The 17,166-nt window shown below is 43.7% G+C and overlaps 1 protein-coding gene across 2 annotated transcripts in view; it reads left to right on the forward strand.

Moving 5' to 3' along the window:
- The first annotated feature begins 1,164 nt into the window (after positions 1 to 1,164).
- LIFR (LIF receptor subunit alpha) overlaps positions 1,165 to 17,166 on the forward strand; it is a 79,568-nt gene continuing 63,566 nt past the window's right edge. Inside the window, exon 1 of one of the 2 annotated variants that reach the window (XM_070774739.1) lies at positions 1,165 to 1,450. The gene's annotated coding sequence lies outside the window, so the exon portion shown is untranslated. Of the gene's footprint in view, positions 1,451 to 3,304; positions 3,362 to 17,166 lie in introns of those variants that run through there. The other variant, XM_070774740.1, reaches the window with a different exon arrangement.

Here is a 17,166-nt window from a genome sequence, read left to right on the forward strand (position 1 = left end):
GGAGACTACATTTCCGTGTACCTGATGGTGTTTTTGTGCCCATTCTAGTTACATTATCAACAGGGAAATACTGCCTCAGAAAATAAGGTTCATTTTGCCAATTTAGAAATTGCTTTGGAATTTCATCCCAAAGGTCTCTTATAAAAACACGTCGGCCTTTGTGCTGGTGCATCAAATAAATCACAAATGAAACAAACAAGCTGGCTTCCTATGAAGGTGTGTCTGCAGAGCCCTGGGACTCTGCGTGCCAGGGGCTCCATCTGGCACATTTCTGAACTTTGCAAATTAATTGTGCTGAAGAGAACATCATCAAACGTGTCCGGCATAGAGGGTAAACATCTTCAAACCATGATTCTGCGCCATCAAACGCTCTCCAGCTAATTACATTTGGTGCTCTACTCTGGACGAAAACCGAGGCCAAGTGAAACTGCGGAAATGGGAACAATGCAAGGAGGAAAAATCTCACCCCATTAAGAGATCCGTTTTTTCTCCGCACAAATAAGCCCACCACGTCTTGGAGGCAAGACTAGATGACTCCGAATGCCCCCGCAGGCCCTCTCCGGCTGAGCGAGCCCTGCGTGGGCAGGAGGAAAGTGCCCGGAGTGGCAGCGCCCCAGCCCAGGGAGCATTATAAGTTATTCATACAATCTAAGCAATCGCTCCCCGTGTCGTTCCCGCCCGCCCCCAACCATTCGCGCCCCAGCATAGAGGCTAGTTTTCGAGTGTATTTACAGAAGAAGCTAAAACACGGCCGCAGGTCGTCCTCTCCTCCACGCAATGTTTGCAATGCGCTTTGACAGCGTCTCGGGAGCCTCTCTCCTTGCAGGGCCGCCGCGCGCTAGGCCGGCCTTCCCGACCATTTGCACAGGCCAGGCCGCTCCTCTCCCCGACTCTTCCGTGACCTTCCGAGATGGGCCTCGCGACGGGACTCTCCGCGGAAGCACCATCCTCGGCGCTGGAGCCCCGCGCGCGGCCGCTCTCCTCCGGCTCCAGGGGGCGGCCCCGCGAAAAGCGCCGGACGCGCGCGGCCCCGCCGAGGGGCGACGGCGGGGGCGCGCGGGCGGCTTCCGGCGGGGGTGCGCGGGGCGGGGCCGGGGGCGGGGCCGGGACCCGGGTAGCGGCGCCCCCCGCCGAGCGGCGTGCAGGCACCGCCCCCGCGCGCCGCAGTCGGGGCTGGAGCGTCTCGCCAGTAGTGGTGGCCGTTACTGTTGCCTCCGCGCGTCTGTGGCGGCGGCGGCTTCTCCCGGAGCTCGCGGAGGGCAGCGGGCCGCCCCTCGTCCGCGGCCGCCTGCAGCAGCCCTGCTCTGGGACTGGGGGAGGCGAGACGGCGGAGGCGGCGGGTGGTGCCCGGCCCCCCTCCTCTACGCCTCCAGCCCACGGGCGACTGCGAACTCCGGGCAGCCCCCGGGCGGCGGCCGAGGATGGCTAGATAGCGGCGCGCAAGCGGCCCGTGAGTACTGGGAGCGGGTGGGCGCGGCGCGAGGCGTGGGGAGTGGGAGCCGCGGACCCCGGAGCCGGGTCCCCTGGGCGCATCGTCGCCGGCGCCGGGCGGCCGGCGCGGGGCTGGGGGCAGCGCTCCGGCCGGCTTTGGCCCCGGGGTCCGGGAGCGCCTGAGAGGAGTGACCCGGGCGGGGGATGGGGCGCACCAGGTCTCGCCGCTCTCCGCGCCCTTGGGCCACCCGGGCTCCCGGAGGACGCCGACTCCCCGGCCGCGAACTTCTGCCGCACGTAGGGCAGTAAGTTCTGAGGCCACAGGCTACCTGGGGGATGGGAAGGAGCTTTAATTTTTATTTTTCTTCAGTGATGTAATCAGCCAAGTGACCCCCGTGCCTCATGTCTTCATTAAAGCTAGTTCGCTGTCCCTTCTGTATTCATGCTGTATTTGATTTACCTTTATTTTATGTGCTTGTATCCGAAGGTGCTATACTGATTGAATCCAGAGTTTAAGGAGTTGACCATCAAACTTAGGCTTCCTAATAGATTCCAGTTTTAAATGCATCGTTTCAAAAGACAGAGCTGGAATCATAAGTTCTGACCGACAGAAAATTCTGCACTTCACATGTTTTGAATTTACACCTTGAATAATGTGATTCTGGTCTCCACCTTCTGCATCCCCACCTTTGGCTACCAAAAATATATGAGGTGTTTTATTTGCGGTTGGGTGCCTCTGAGCTCCTTTTTGTATGGTGTGTTATTGCACTCAAATATTGATATATATGCTGCTACTGAATAGCATTTGTATGGAAATGAATTTCTCTGCATTTTTTAATGTGTTCATTTAAGATACGTTTTTTGACAGAAACGTTTCAGTTTAGAGTTTGCCTTCTGATTTGTTTGTTTTCAGTGTCAGATTTGTGTTTAATTTAAAAAAATTTGCTTGGAGTAAAATGAAGTGACTTAGTAGTATCATTTAGTCAGGGGTCCAAAAATGATTCCTAAATTAAATTTGAAGCAAATTCCCCTTCCTAGAAAAGTGAAAGCATTTGTTTAGTGCAAATGATGCTTGTCCCTTCCCTTAAATGCTGATTTTGCCACAGATCTGAAATCACATTTCACTAATATCAGAGGGTTCCTTGTCTTAGCCTGGCAGGGGAAAGGAAACCTAAGTATAGAGTATGTTTTTAAAAACACTGTCTTCTTACTTGTTTCATAGGTTGACTTTCTGTTTTATAGCCAAGGGGAAACTGTTGATTTGGAGACTTCATTAGGTAGTTACAAGCTCGATTTAAATTTCCCTTCCAAGAATTGAATTGAGGTTTATTTGCTTTGTAATAGGTGAGATCACAAGCTCGCCTCTCTAATTGCTGGTGACTTGGATTCTTTTCTGGGAAATAAGGATCAGGAACTTTGATGTCAAAGAGAACAAACTTATGTGATTTTTGAAACCTTCCGCTTATTGATGGTCATTGTTCAATAATATGTTGGCAATGATATAAATTATTATAACATTAAAATTTATCAGCATTATTTGTGGGACCAGCTGCCTATGCACCCTCTAGAAGATTCAGCATGTATAAAAAGCTATGGAGTGAAAAGTGTATCTCCTCTCCCCACCCCCCACCCCCCACTGCACCCTGTTCTCCCCAGGACCCTGTGTATATCTTTCCAGATAAAGCGTATGCTAGTATAAACATTTTGTATGTGTTCTTTTTATTTGTCTTTCCACAATTGAGGACACATTGTATATTCTGTTCTGCACCAGCTCCCCGCCCTCCCCTTCCCGCCCTCCCCTTCCCTCCCGGCACAGTACTAAATCTTGGCAGTCTCTACATCAGTACCTAAGAGCTGTCTCATTCTCCAACAGCTGCAGAGTACTCCATTAACGATGAGCCATCATTTATTTAACCTCTTCTTTATTGAGGTATGTGTAGTATTTCTACTATTTTGCTATAGAACTGTTGTAAAACATTAGTTTCTGAGGTTTTTAAGTGAATTTCAATTATTCCCAAAGGCAGTGGTAACTTATTTCTTTGCATCATGTTCCAGGAAATGAATGCCCCTTCTCTCCAGTGTACATTCTTTCCTTTTATATAATTTCAAAGTGATCCATAAGGGTCTCTGGTGTCTTTGTGGTGAAGCATGAGACACCAGGGCCAGTTACTAAGGTGGTATTCCTTGATTAACACCTTAGCTCTTTGTCTCAACAAAAGAAATAGAAGAACAGATATAAAATTTTAAGAATAATCTGTAAGAAAAATTCTTAGGAGTTTAAATATTTTGAACATAGAGAAGAGACTCATACCTTTGGTTAGGTTGGAGATAAAGGCAGGTTGTGTTTCGTAAAACTTGTTTGCCATTAGGCACCGACACCCCTGCCTTCTGCAAATGATCACTGGTATCTCTGTTGCTATAATATGTTTATAGATTGTACACTTTGGGAGAAGGTTACTCATTACTCCTAAGGAGGAGTATGCTTTTAGAAAATATTTGGGCCTTTTAAATTAAAAATTGAGGTCTTTTAGAGTGCTTTTAAAACAATAAATTGTAGAAGTAAGACTAATGCTAGCTAGCAGTTGAGCCAAATACATTATAAAATTTGAGTATTATTCAGTGTTGAGCTTTATATTTCCATTATGCTTATTTTTGAAAGTGTTTTTAGAGCTAATGTAAGAAACTATAATAATCCTTTTTTTAAATGACCAAGGAAACCTTTTCATGTTTAAGGTGTTTTGTTTTTCCTTTGTTATTTAATACCTGTCATTGTACAAAACTGCTAATATTGGCTGTATTTGCTCTTCTTAAATAAGTATTTACTGAGCATGTGTTACATCCCAGGCAACTTTCTAGAGACTAAGAATGTAGCAATGCACAGGACAGAGACCCCATTCTAATGAGTTCACCTCTTAGTGAGGGAGATGGATAAAAACCAGAGAAGCAATAAAGACAATAAGGTCAGAGTGAGACATGCTGGAGAAGTGATAAAATAGGGTTGCTGGGATAAAGAGAGGCAGGGTGGGGCTGCTGTTTTAGACTGAGCAGCTCTGGAAGCCTCTCTGAGGTGAAGAAATTTAAACTGAGAGTTGAGTGTGTTCTTGGAGATCTGGAGGAGTGGTGGCTCAGGCAGAGGGCATGACACACGCAGAGGGCATGGCTTGTGCAAAGGCCAGGCGGTAGGACCGAGCCTCGCACACCAGAGGAACAGACGGCCGCCAGTGTGGCTGGAGTTTCTGATCAAAAAGTGGCTGGAGAGAGCAGGTGCTGGGATAGGTGTCCTGGGCATTTGCAAATGGCAAGGAAGGTTCAATGACGTGGGAGGGAGACCTTGGATGGTGGGGTTCCTCCACCTGCTGGAAGCTCCAGGAGGGCAGTTGTGGATCTGCTGCTGCTTCATTGCTTAGCCTGGGTCATAATGTGCTGTGAATATTTAGAGAATTAACTAATAATCAGTTTAAAAAATAATCTTGTCTGGTTTTTCTCAAAATACTTAGATTTGGGAGTCTTTGAGCTGAGTTTTCTCTATCTTGGCTGTGGCCCTTGACATTACCAGATCCATCCCACTGTTAAAGCATCTTCTCAGATTGTTGCTTTAAGTGAGTTGCATTTTGTTTCTGTTCCCTGAAATTAAATTATGAAGCCTTAAAAATGTGCCTAATTTTCCAGGACATTATAGTGATTTCTGAGTACTTGAAACAGAAGTTCCATCTTTGATTTCAGTGTATTAGCCCTTTGCTTAAGTGTAAAAATTTCAGAGAGGCCTTTTTTAGTATAGTGAATGTTTGAATTCTTTGGGGGCAGATTACAGACTAATGAGCCCATAAAATATATGTGCTTTATGCAGGTACTTTTATTCTCACAGGAAGAATGTGTGCCTGTTCTATTTTAGGGAGTATCAGGAACTGTGGTATTTCCTCTTCCCAACTTCTAATCTGTTTGTCATTCTAAATATATGTTCCTTTAGATTAATTGAAATCTTGGGAATTGAGTGTTGTGCCAAGCAATTGTTGTAGGCGCCTAATTAGAATCTGTTGTCTTTTTCTTAACTGTGACTTTTGAGGTCCTGTCCAACATCAGGAGCTGGGATCTTGCAGAATGAGGGGATTTGATATTTTTATTTCCTGTTCTATTTGGTTGATACCTGAACCCAATAAGCTGCTCCCATGTAAGATAATTGTATCTTCCAGCATTCTCTCATAAGCTCTGGGCACATGCTATGTGAAGGATGGATTCTGTGACTCTGAAATCTTAAATCAAGTTCCTTTTGTCTTTTGTCAGTCTCCTTGCAGCAAAAACCCTTCAGGCAAACTAACAGACGCCCGTAAGCATCTGTTTTATAGGTCACTGGAACACGTACAGGCCTAGGTGCTCGAGTCAAAGTGCAGTCACCTTTACATTTCCTTTGTGGACTTTAGAGATGCAGGACTTGAGGTTGACTTTACATTGTCCACAACTGACAACACATACATTCTTACCGTCCTGGCTGCTCCTGTTTGCTTCTGCGGGCAGACGTTGTGTATATCAGTTACTGTTTTATGCTTTTATGTTGGAAGTTGAAGAAAACCTTTTTAGTAGGTGAGTTTTTCACGTACTTTTGCAGAAATGTGAGAAAACCTTGCCTCAACACATTCTTCTGGTTTGTAGGGCAGGTACAGAGGAAGACTTGAAATCACATACCCAAAGCTGAGAATCTGCACCTATATTATTAAGTGGTAGTATCCTGAAAGACTACAGAAAGGTGCTAATGCTTATAGAAAGTGTGTGGTTCTTCTCTAAGGGTGACTTGGGATACTGAGGCCCCTTGCCTTCCTCTCACAGCTCGCAGAAACAGGCTTCTCCAAGGAGACCCTGGATTGGAGGACAGTTGAAATGGTGGTGGTGGGAGCATGTGGTAGAAAATATCAAGTGGTGGCAGAAGGCATGCCCCCATTTCTCCCGTTAGAAATGCTGGAGGGGCCGTGAGTTGCAGACATTCTGTAGACAGAATGTGCCTGTGACTTGGGGGTGAGAGTAAGCTGGAGCGAGGTGAGACTCCACCACCACAACCCCAGTGCTGCAGCTGCCAGCACGCCACCTTAAAGCTGGGTGCCAGCCTTCCCAGCCACAGGCCTGGAGACCAGCCGCCACACCACTGTCTCCTGTTTCACGTTTCACGGTGTAGTATTTATAGTGCAGTGCAAAAGCGAAGGACACAAGAACGTTTTAGGATCCTTTTCAGAGAAACAGTTAAATTGGGAGCATAAATCTTCATCTGAGTGAAACCTGATCCTGTATTATCCCTTGAAGTTACCTGGATCACCAGAGTTTTACTCTAGATGTAAAATTTGGGAGGAAGGGACTGAGAGCCTGGTTCGGATTTCTAAGGAAGGACTATATGTAGTCCTATATATAGCTTAAAATGCAGAGTACTGACAGCAGTAGGAGCTTAAGCATTCAAACAAAACCAAAGAAGGTACAGAATTTAAGAGCCAGAAAGGGCCTTGGATCTTCTGGTCAACTGTAAGTTTACTACTAAAGAAACCAAGCCGCAGAGGTGTTTTCATTTGCCTAAGAATCCAGTAGTTCCAGACTGGCATTGTAACTATGATTTGCTAATTCCTAACTGCAGGCAGGGCTCTGTGCTCCACTCTGGAACAGCAGGGGATCCGTGGGGTTCACAGCTGTGTCTCCATAGAACAGTACCCAGCCCACAGTAGACATTCAGATATTTATTGACTAAGTGAATATGTAGGAATTTTGAGAACTTAAGATTGCACCTTAACTATAAGATAGTACTTATAAAATTTGAGAGAATATGCAGTAATTGTGAGTTTCTTTTCTTGTAAACATTAGAGCATGTTACTATTAGAGCCCAACAGTGAAGCCTGATATTAACCAGGTGGGCAGACAAAGATGTGGAGTCCTACTAGCTTGGCACTTTTCAGAGCCCAGTGTCACTAGATTTTTTTTACCATTCATTCTGTTCATTCTGCTGGGATCTGCTGTCAAAGTTTTGTATTTGAAAACATGTATACTGTAAAATCCAACATTTATTTTCCACATTGTTTGCTATTTTTCTCGATATGTTTTATCAATAGTTTCACTGTTTTTAAAACTTAGAGCCGTATAGAGATTTGACTGTTCAAAAACAAATCTTGCTAACTATTAGGTTTGGGGGATTGTCACTTTCGAATGCTGCTGGTGGGTATTTTCAATTGTTACAACTTTCCAGGAGGGTAATTTTGCATTACTCATCGAAAGCCTCAAAAATGTGCCATGTCCCTTAGTCAGGCATTTCCACCACTAGGAATTTAAACTAAGGGAAAAAAAAATAAAGCCTGTGTATGGAGACCAATCTATAGCAGTGGTTCTCGCCTACATAGGCACGTGGGCCCCGTGTTCCTGTCTGCCGCTTTCTCCTGGCACAGTGATTCTTCCCTTGATGGGAAGCCCACGTCGTGGGGTATCTCGAAATTGGGCAGGGGAGTTCTCTCCCAAATTAGGAAAAAACCTCATCTCCAAATTCTGGTGACCTCCATGAAAAGTACACCAAAAAACCCAACCTCTAATTTGCAAAAATGATTTTTGCAGCTTTGTTTATGTTAGTTATAAACTAGAAGCAACTTAAACGCTCAATAATAGGGATATTGATTACATAAATTGTGACATACACCTATAATGGAAAACCCTTTCTTCATTGACACTGAGGTAGGGAAGTATTTATTGATGTAGAAAGATATTCTGAGTTTGTAAACTGAAAAAGCAAACTTGCAAAACAGTATGTGAAACTTGATCTAGGAGTGGTTTTTTTGGTCTTGGAGAAAGAGGCAGAGAGAGAGCTCAAGCAAGCGAATCAGAGCCTCAGTTTTCTACCTGTTATGTAGGAAAATGCCGGGGAGACTATACACCAAATGCTTTGTGTTTTGTGTTGAAAGTACAGGTGACTACTATTTTTAGAGTCTAGCGGGCTACAGTCCATAGAGGTCGCCAAAGAGTCAGACAAGACTTAACGACTAAACAACAACCATTTTTGGTTTCCTGGATATCCAACATTTAAAGCATATTTCGTAGTGAAGGGAATGAGAACAGATTCCCTTTTTGATCTACTGGTTGTATGAACTTGAGCACTTTCTGTGTCTGATTTCTTACCTGTAAAAGGGAATAATAATATCCAGCTCATGGTGCCCACAGCTAGTATGTGTTAGGTAAATGCTACCTTGGCTTCACAATTCTGTTATGGTTAAGGCCAGTATTCCTACTAAGACAGATTTCTAAGCAGAATAACTTATATCAACTCTTGTAAGAAGCATTTTAAGGCATTCTGATGAAATATTTCATTGCTTCCGGTCACTGGGAAATACTTTGTTGAGTTATTATTTACTTTAAAACTGCAGTGCTTTCCATTGCCAAGAGATTTTATTTTGAGTCAAAAGCTTTTTTTTCCCCTTTTGTTATCGACTTTAACAATCCTGTATGATAAGTTCTTGAATGTCAGGGTCCAATCTCTTTTACTCATAGAGTTTTTAAAATGAAATGTGATTCATTCATTCAGCAACTGTTGAGGGCTTTTTCCCCCCAGTCAGTGGGTAGGCATCAAATAGGCAGCAGTGCCCAGGGCAGACACGCCCTCACTACTTGGATGCCATGGAAAGTGACCAGGGCAGTCCAAGGCCAGGAGGCATACCTACTCAGTAAACCTGTGTTACCACGGCTGACAGTCAAGTGGGCCTCATTTCCTCTCCTGCAATTTTGAAAGAAACTGTGTTGTGATGTTACTTTTCAGTGAACACAGCCATGGCCTCCTGCTTGATCCACCAGGTACATGAGGTGCTGACTGGGTTATTTCACCTTGACAGTCTCTGATGATTTAGTGATGACTTGTGTTACACATCTGTTAGAATATCCTGGGCTAACAGTCTTAAAATTGCTACTGTGTATCTTCTGTGAAGGACATGCCTTTTTGAGATTATTTTATGTAAAATTACTGAAATAGGTTCCTACTCATGAATTTAGGATGGATGGATATCCATAGATATACCATTTGAAAAATTCTAGCACATGGTCTCACTGAGGATGAGGCAATAAAACCGGCGGTTTAAAGTGAGGTTACCATTTGACAGTTATATCAAAATACATTAATTTTGTAATTTGTTTTTTGAGTCGAGACAGTTCTTTTAAAGTTGGTAGCAGCTGTAAATATTTTGATGTAAAATAAACCCTCAGTGTTCATGAAAAATGTCTCAGGACCTTTATGACAAAATACTGACCTTGCATTTTATTTTTCTCATATAGCCTAGTAAGATAAGATGGTATCATAAATCACTTTTTTCTTATTCCTGTGGAGAATGCATGTAGAAGTCATGTCACAGATTGGCGCCACTCGCAAAGCTGACATTTTATTCCTTCTTTATCTCACAGTTTTTTTCCATCTATACCTCTGCTTTCCATGGCCCACTCTGCTCTCCTGGCCTCTGCTGGAACCAGCGATTGGCTTTCTTGTTTTTATTCGGGTGGGGGGTTCCCTTGTCACAAATACTCTTTACCTGTCTTGAGATATACTGAATATGTAATAGTAAATGGAGAGCAACAAAGCTGTGTTGACCTGTAGACATTAGACTGTTGGCTCTGTTGGCTGGGTGTAGAGTTTAGCCAACTCACTGCTTTCTCAAATGCCAGCTTCAATAAATTACAACTGTGTTTTGGAACTTTTCAGTTCACAAATCGTCAAAGTTTTGATTGCTGTACTCACTCATTCCATGGGCTGCATTGCTGGGATCAAACTCTAATGCTTACAGCGACAGAAGAGGTCACAGATGTTGCTGAGTGGGTGTGATCTGCCTTTTGTCTTTATGCTTTTGATAAAAGCCATAAGAAATATTTGATATTTTTACTTTCTTCTTAATTCTGCTGCATGGCAGACAACACTGGATGCTTGGCAACTGAAATTTGTCTCAGTTTGGGGAATCCATAAGGAAAGACACTGAGGAGGGTTGGATCAGGAGTAGTGTGAGCTGAGTTTTGAAGGACAAGTTGGTGTTTGTTAAGTGGATAAGGAAGAGTGGAGTGGGAAAGACATTCTGGGTAGAGGGTAAGGTGTTCAATGACACAGAGGACAGCAGAGCCTGGTGCTTTTGTTGGAACTTGAATATAGGGCCATTGCGGGCAAAGGCCTGAAGTTAGCTTGGAACAGCAGAGAGCCTCCTGCCATGATGACAGCTGGCACCTTCTCCATAGGCCAGGGAGAGCCAGGGGAGATTTCAGGGATGTGAGACCAGTGGTTCAGAGGGTGACTCCAGGTTGTGTCAGGGAGGCCTGGGAATCCATCAACCTGGAATCCAGGAATCCAGCAACCTGGCAGGAATGTAGACCAAAGGGAAGATGCCCCAACAGGGCCCCAGCCAGGCCTGGCCCTAGAAATTTGTCTTTATTTTCCTAATAATGTTGAGGCAGTGTTTCCTAATAATGAAAAGTGCAGCAGTAATGACTCTGTTCTCCCCAGGCTCAATCCATCACACCCTTCTCTTAAACTTCTATTCAGTGACTAAGTCGTGTCTGACTCTTGGCGACCCCAGGGAGTGCAGCACGCCAGGTTTCCCTGTCCTTCACTCTCTCCCAGAGTTTGCTCGTCAGTGAAGGCGCTCAGTGTGTTTAATCTGCTGATGCCTTACCCTTACAAGTTTAAAAGCTCAAGTGATCCTCAGTGTGGGTGGTTAGAAAACGGAGTAGGTGAAGTGGAAGTGAGGAGGTCTCTACTTAAGCTAAAGGTGTTGGTGAAAAGGCAAAAACTTTCAGTTATAGGATGAAGTCTGGGAATTGATAGTTAATACTACTGTACAGTATCAGATCAGATCAGATCAGTCGCTCAGTCATGTCCGACTCTTTGCCACCCCATGAATCGCAGCACGCCAGGCCTCCCTGTCCATCACCAACTCCTGGAGTTCACCCAGACTCACGTCCATTGAGTCAGTGATGCCATCCAGCCATCTCATCCTCTGTTGTCCCCTTCTCCTCCTGCCGCCAATCCCTCCCAGCATCAGAGTCTTTTCCAATGAGTCAACTCTTCGCATAAAGTGGCCAAAGTACTGGAGTTTCAGCTTTAGCATCATTCCTTCCAAAGAAATCCCAGGGCTGATCTCCTTCAGAATGGACTGGTTGTATCTCCTTGCAGTCCGAGGGACTCTCAAGAGTCTTCTCCAACACCACAGTTCAAAAGCATCAATTTTTCGGCACTCAGCCTTCCTCACAGTCCAACTCTCACATCCATACATGACCACAGGAAAAACCATAGCCTTGTATACCTGAAATTTGTTACGAGAGTAAATCCTAAGCATTTTTGCTACACCCAGAAGAGAAGACTGCTCTGAGGTGACATGAGCTTGGTTGTGGTAATCATTTCACATTGTACACATATACATATCGAATCATCACATTGTGTACTTCACATCCATACAGTTTTGTTTGTCAAATTATATCCCAGTAAAGCTGGGGGAAAAATAGGGAGTAGATTGCATCCGTGAAGAGAAAAGCTATGAATACTTAGAGTATGGTTTATATTGAAGTAAGAATTTATAATAATTTGGACAGTAATAAAGATAACAGTAATAGCTTATGTTTTATATTAATAATACTTTAATGTTAGTTTATCTACTTATTTTTTTAGACTAAAAATAAATCCCTCAATTTTAATACCACAAGAGGACAAGATTTCAGACATTATGATAAAATAAGCAGATGGTAGAGTTGTCCCTCTTCTTGTTATTTTGGCATTTCTATTACATTATTGGCCCACTTCATCAACCAGTGGTGTTTTGGTTTTGTTTTTTCCACATGTTGCTGTTAAGTCACATCTCCTCCAAAATGTACAATTTTTATGTGTTACTGTTGTCATCACCATCATTGTATTTGAGACCCTGAAATTATTAATGCTAAATTTATCTTATTGAATTAGTTTGTTAAATTAATTATAAGAATCTTCATTATTGCATCCAGTATATTTGTTATTTTGCCCAATTTTTGGTCCACAAATTTGATGAATATGATTCCTGTATCATCTTCCATTTCATTAATGAAAATGTCAAGGAAAACAGAACTCTGCCACATCTTTCCATAATCTTCATCTAGCTTGGCAGCATAGATTAATTAGCACCCCTTGGGTAGGATTGATCATGTTGGGAAAGAGCCCTCATCCCTCTTTATATACAACCTGTATCCCTCCGTCTTGCTCATAAACACCTTTCAGATATCAGGAAAGGTCTTTTCAGAGCCAAACCCTTTGTGTCCGATTCTGACACTGGCTTTTCCAACTCATTGGTCTCATCAAGTAAGGGGTTAGGTAGGGCTGGATTGCATTGAATTAGGGCTCCTTGCCTAATGCGTTTTGTAATCTTAGCCAGGATCAACGTCAAGCTTAGGTGTCTCTGGCCGATAGTATCTGCTGTCCTGATTGAATGCCCCTTTCCAGGATAGTTTTGACAAATGCCAATTATTTCAGGATCTGTTTGTCATGCTGTGTTCCACCTTATGTAGAAGACTCAAGTGTAACGTTAGGTAAGTGCTGTGCTTCCTCATGCTTAGAAGACCTTATAACCCTGGTCAGATGCTCAAGGTTTTATTTCAGTCTTCATTTGTTTTTTTGATAAGCATTCGTATTCTAAAATGATGCCTAGGATATTAAGATCTGGAATTAAAGAATACAACCAATTGAAAAGGTACTTGAATTCTTTTGGAGAAGGGAGTCTTCAAATTCCAACTCTGAAGAATGTTAAGAAAACATGTAGGTACATTTTGGTCAATATCTGTGCCCTGAAATATATGTCTTCAGTATATATTTTAGGGTTATTCCACAGCAAGACAAGAATTTTTTTCATGCTGATGCATTCTGAAACAGGTTGCTAACTGGTGCCTTAAGAATTGTAGTTGGCCTGCAAATGTGTTTTGTTTGGCTTACCTACTGATTTTTGAAGAAGGAATTAGTTGCCAACATTTAAAAATAAAGATTTCACATTAAAGGGGGGGTGGACACCAAAACCCCTGCATTTCTGCCTCTTTGTGAAAACCTTGAAGATCTGTGACTCCACCAGACTCTCCTGCCTGGTGGTAATGTGGAAGTAAGGTGCTGACTGGGGGCTGCCCACCACAGCTTTCCCATCCTCACTGCACTCGGGGCCATCATCACCCCCTTCGTCAGGCTGGCCCTTGTGGTATGTCTCAGCCCCTGCTGAGGCGTAGCTGACCAATTGGAAATGTACTTTGAGCTGGAAGGAGAATAGTAAGATGGTAACTGTTTGCTGTGTTGCCCGACCTTTGGCCTGCTGTGATGGTTGGAAGGGCTTGGTAGAGTGAGGGGTATTTCCACCAGGAACAGCGCTCAGCTGTCCAGGGTTGGGGAGCAGCATTGCTGTTCACATTCTAGATCTCCCAGTTCACAGATGGGACAGGGAAGGTATCCCATGAGCAAAACACTGTAGGGCCCTGGGTCATAGCTGTGTGATTTTAGAGATATGAAGGGCTTTGTCCAAGGCCCCATGCCTGCTGCCTAGTGAGTGGAATGGGGACTGGAGCCCTGGACCCACTGCCCCACTTCTGTGACTTCTGCTCCACATTTAGTGTAATGGTCTAGACATGAGATTTGTAATCAGACCTGGATCTAAATCCAAGTTCCACTCCTGACTAGCTGTGTGACCTTGAGCAAATGTCAAAAACCTCTCTGTGCCTCATTTTTCTTGTTATACAAAGAAGGACAATCATGATACGACCTCCATAATGTTGTTATGGGGATTAAATCCACTTTTGGATTTGAAGAACTTAAAACAGTGCCTTGCCTATTATAAATAATACATAAACAATGCATGATATCTGAAAAATAGTGGTTATGAATTACATATTAAGGTTGACTCAGCTAAATCCACCATTTCACCAGCTCAAAACTATGATATAATTATCAATTTTTTCATTTTAGAGTTTAGAAAGAGCTTTAAGGATAGTTTTATTTCATCTGTTTTTTAAAAAATCCTCTAGCAGTATGAGCCAATATTGTTTTTTTAATTCATAAATTTATCTATAGCAGATGGATCCATTCAAAAGCATAGTATTCAGCTTTCTCTTCAGAAAGTAAAGAAATAATTGGGTATCATCAAAATATTGTAAGTCTTTACCCAAGATGCCATTTGGGTGGATTTGTTCAGTCCACTAAATAAAGCGTGTATTGCATATAAAGCTCACTTGGATGCAGGAGTGTTGTTCAGATGAATCTCTGCTCTTAGGTAGCTTTTAATGGGGGTGGGAAGGAGGGCAAGAATACTCTTTGAGATACTGGTACGATGTGATAAATGACCAAAGTAGAAATGCGACATGATACAGCAGGAACGTCAGGAGACCATCAGTGTCTTGGAAAGAGCCAGGAAGCAGAGATGCCCCAGGGACAGGAGTAGAAGGGCGGTAGATGTGACAGCCTCCAGGCATTCAGCCTAAAGTTTGGATGAATGATGAAACTTAGATGGTCATGCTGTTCAGAGCTAGGTGATACACTGTGGAAGATGGACTGTGGGAAGTCCCTGCCCAAGACCATGGGATTAGTCAGGTAGTGATGTGGGTGACCTGTGGCAGAGATTCTGATGAGGGCCTGCCAGAGCAGTGGGGGTGGAAATAGGGGTAGGTTCTAGGGCAAAGAGTCAAGGCATGTTTTGGAGGTAGAACTGGTGAATAGGTGGAAGGAGTGGGGAGAAGTTGAGTGTGACCCAGGAGAGGCTGCTGCTGTGCATGGGAATAGGGCTTGGCAGGGGGATAGGTTTGGAAGGGGAAATGAGTTTAATTCTGCACATGTGGAGTTTTTGAGGAATCTGTGAAATATCTAAGGGGGTATGTAACATCAAAATATTTTGTCATTCCTCAAAGACCTCATTTGCATGGGTTTCTGCAGGTAAGAAGTTGTCCTGCTGCTGCTGCTAAGTCACTTCAGTCGTGTCTGACTCTGTGTGACCCCGTAGACGGCAGCCCACCAGGCTCCCCTGTCCCTGGGATTCTCCAGGCAAGAACACTGGAGTGGGTTGCCATTTCCTTCTCCAATGCATGAAAGTGAAAAGCGAAAGGGAAGTCGCTCAGTCGTGTCTGACTTAGCGACCCCATGGACTGCAGCCCACCAGGCTCCTCCGTCCATGGGATTTTCCAGGCAAGGGTACTGGAGTGGGGTGCCATTGCCTTCTCTGAAGAAGTTGTCCAGTCGATGCTTAATCTGTAACTGGGAAGATAACAATTCTGGAAATACCTATTTAAAAGTCGTTAGTTATGCCATGTCATGCCAGGGTGCTTCAGTTGTGTCCACCTCTGCCACCCTGTGGACCATAGCCCGCCAAGCTCCTTCTGTCCATGGCATTTCCCAGGCAAGAATACTGGAGTGGGTTGTTATGCCCTCCTTCAGGGGATCTTCCTGACCCAAGAATAGAACCCACATCTCTCACGTCTCCTGCACGGGCAGGTGGGTTCTTTACCATTAGCACATTAGTTATGAGTGATGGTTAAAGCCACAAGAATAGAGTATGCTGGTCAGTGAAAGGATGTGTGATGAAGGAGCAGTGGGTTAAAGGAGTTCCACGAAGGAAGTTGAGAAGGAATGGATTCCTAATTGCATCTCAAGTCAGTGGAGGAAGGATTGTGTTATTTAATAACCAGCATTGGGACAAGTAGTAACCTCGATGGGGAGAGGGGACAGCTGGGTTCCTGGCCCTTACTGTTCACCACAGTTAATTTCATATGGATTCAAGTCTAAAATGTTAAAAGTCTTAATTGTACTTGAAGACAGTGACAAAGATTAGATATTTCACAGACTTCTCAAAGGTGATGATTTATAGAATCTTTGCATGAGAAAGAAGTTTACAATCAAAAACTATAAAGAACAGAATTGAGAAGTCTGAAAGTCAAACAGAAACTTCACTGAAAAGTAAGAAAGCAAACTGGGATATATATTTGCAATGTATATAACACAGTTAATGTGCATATTGCGATATTTCTTTCTAATTGAGCAGTAAGGAATAATGCCTAATTAAAAAGAGAGGCAAAACATAGAACAAGCAGTTTGCAAATAAAGCATTGTAAATCACCAGAAAACATAGGAAAATGTATTGTGATTACATAAGCAAGGAAATGAGATTTTTGGCTAAGAGTTGGAAGAGATTAAAATTTTTTAAAAAAGAAGAGAGAACCCTTGATACAGCAAGAGTGTGGGCAAGCGTGGACTGGGAAATGGGGCTGCTCCTGGTTCTTTCTGAAGGTGAGCTAGTATCATGCTTTCTTGCATGTTGAAGATCTCTTGACATGTTTTTGAACAAGAAGGAATGTTCTTCGGGTTGTTTCTTTACTGCAGTAGTAGAGTGTTTCAGGGGAGAACAAGTTTATTTGTCTGATAGATGCTTGTTGACATTTCTTGAAGGCTGTTGAAGTCACTCCTGTTACGGCTGAGCTGAGGTGAGATTTGAGTGGATGAATGTCTCTCTTCAGTGGGGTGGAGCTTCCAGGGGCCTCTGAAGCTTGGTAAGCGCTGGGGTGTGGAGAATGTCGGTGGGTAGAAGGGGCCATTCCCTAGAGTCACGGTTTGGGAGGAGACCTGAGGACTATGGAAGTGTGGAGGTTCATTCTGCCAGGCAGAACAAGGCCCTGCCTGATGCTGGAGCAGTGGGAACCTTCAAAGCATTTTAGGCACTGGAACGACATGCTCAAATTTGTTGTGCTGAAGTTGATAAGGAACAGGCTGTTGAATTA

This window comes from Bos indicus, chromosome 20, assembly GCF_029378745.1.
Source record: "Bos indicus isolate NIAB-ARS_2022 breed Sahiwal x Tharparkar chromosome 20, NIAB-ARS_B.indTharparkar_mat_pri_1.0, whole genome shotgun sequence".
Lineage (NCBI taxonomy): Eukaryota > Metazoa > Chordata > Mammalia > Artiodactyla > Bovidae > Bos > Bos indicus.